Source organism: Cupressus sempervirens, chromosome 4 (genome assembly GCF_028749045.1).
Source record: "Cupressus sempervirens isolate cs-2001-9-10 chromosome 4, ASM2874904v1, whole genome shotgun sequence".
In the NCBI taxonomy this organism is placed as follows: Eukaryota; Viridiplantae; Streptophyta; class Pinopsida; order Cupressales; family Cupressaceae; genus Cupressus; species Cupressus sempervirens.
In genome coordinates, this window is record NC_143121.1 from 313,558,305 (window position 1) to 313,560,234 (window position 1,930).

The window sequence follows — 1,930 nt, forward strand, 5'->3', positions numbered from 1 at the left end:
TGACCTATTTATGTAGATGTCATGTGTTCATTTAGCTGGAAGGCGAGTTGCGGTTAGGTTGGGTTTGTGTGCTTGATGTTTTTCTATTTAGTAGAGAATTTAGGTTAATTTTTATTTTTTTTGTTTTAATGCCCTATGAAACGTTCCCATTGGTTTATGTAAGGTTATGGACAATGTTCTCATAAGTGCACCTATATCTTATTGTATATGTACGTTTATGTAAGACTTTGGACAATGAATGGTACTGATCATTGATGGACTTCTGATGGATCTGTTTGCAAGCACAACCCCCATTCAGTAAATAAATGCCTAATTTTCTAGCTCTGTGTTCAAATAAAATCACTGATTGTTGGATTGGAGAGTCTTCTTTGCATCTAGATATTAATGGTAAATTAAGCTCTTGAAGCTGTGTAAATTCTTCTCCTTCTGCAATCTATTTCATCTCAACTTTTCATATTTATTAGTGTAAAAGAGTTTTTTGGGGTCTATGCTTAAGTAAATGCTTCACATTCCAATAGATTTTTATCATCATTGCCAAAAAGTTAAATAAATAAACAATTTTTTTTTGTACACCATCTCAAATGTAGCTTATCAGCCATTTTTGTCATCTATTAGTTTGAATTCGGCCATTTTAGTTCACGTCATCGATATAGGTATAGTTAACAAGAACAAAGGCCATGTTGAGGATTCAGATGATACTGAGGAGAAAAAAAATGTGAAAGAGTAAAAGAGCAACTTCCTCTTGTGTTTAAAATGTCATGAATTTGTATACTTTTTGAAAAAGTTATCATCAATTTATATGTTTTTGTCCTTCATGAACAATTTTGCAATAAAGCCCCCCATTTCCATAGTACCTCTGCCCCTATAAATTAGGGCAATCCTCCACCATATATACACGCAACATATATACATTATTTATCCAACAAAACAATAGTGTTAATTAAGTGCTTGTTGGTGTTTAAAAGTCTCATAGTTGCCTTTGTTTATCAGTGATTATGGCTGCAAGGACCTTTCTATGGCTTTTCATGATGGCTCTGCTTGTCCAGGTATTTATTTATATTAATGTTCTTGATTTCATAATTTTGGCGTGCTTAATAGGTTTGGATATTAATGTGGATGATCGCTTAAATGGGTGTGCTCTATTTTATTTGGGGGTCTAATTGGGTTGTATGACTGAATATATTGTCCTTGAATCAGAAAGATCAATTAATTTTCTATAGCCTATAAAAGAAAGATTTCAATGGAAGTATGGACTGTAGAGAACCATGTTGTTTTTATGGAAAGAGGCCATTTTAAAAATCTCTTTCTGCCCATCTAATTTAGTTGTTCAAACAGATGTCTCTGGAAGCTACTGAGTTTAGAGATTTAAGAGCAATGGGGGTAAAAGCCAAAGGACTTTTATTGATTCATTTTTTCCCCTTCTTTGATTCGTGGCTCTGCCATGGATTTTTAGAGCATGGAAAGAAACAAAACAAAATGGTATAGCCATGTAAAACCTTTTATAATATTTGTGGTTGGTTTTAATTTCATATACAAATTGCAAGGCTGCTTGTAGAGAGAGGTGCAAAGCGGCATCATTGAATGACAAGAGTATGAGGAGTGTGGGACATGTTGGACAAGGTGCAAGTGTGTTCTTCCAGGTACATACGAAAACAAGGAGCTCTGCCCCTGCTATGACAACATGAAAACACATGGCAACAAGCCCAAATGTCCTTAAAAAACTCTCCTTTTCTTCTCAATATTTTCCTCATCAACAATAGAGTATACATGAATGAATCATCTTAGACAAGAGTATATATATGAAGATACTATGTGTATATGCATGTAGGTTGAGATAAGTTGTCAGTAGTGTTGGGTTTTTATGCTTATGCCATTTGGAAATATGAATAATTTTCTATGAGTAATTGGTTTGTGATTGTCAGCTTTGTAA

The 1,930-nt window shown here is 33.8% G+C and overlaps 1 pseudogene; it reads left to right on the top strand.

Annotated features, from left to right (window-relative positions):
* The first annotated feature begins 949 nt into the window (after positions 1–949).
* LOC149561262 (cypmaclein-like) lies at positions 950–1,717 on the top strand (annotated as a pseudogene).
* Positions 1,718–1,930: the final 213 nt, after the last annotated feature.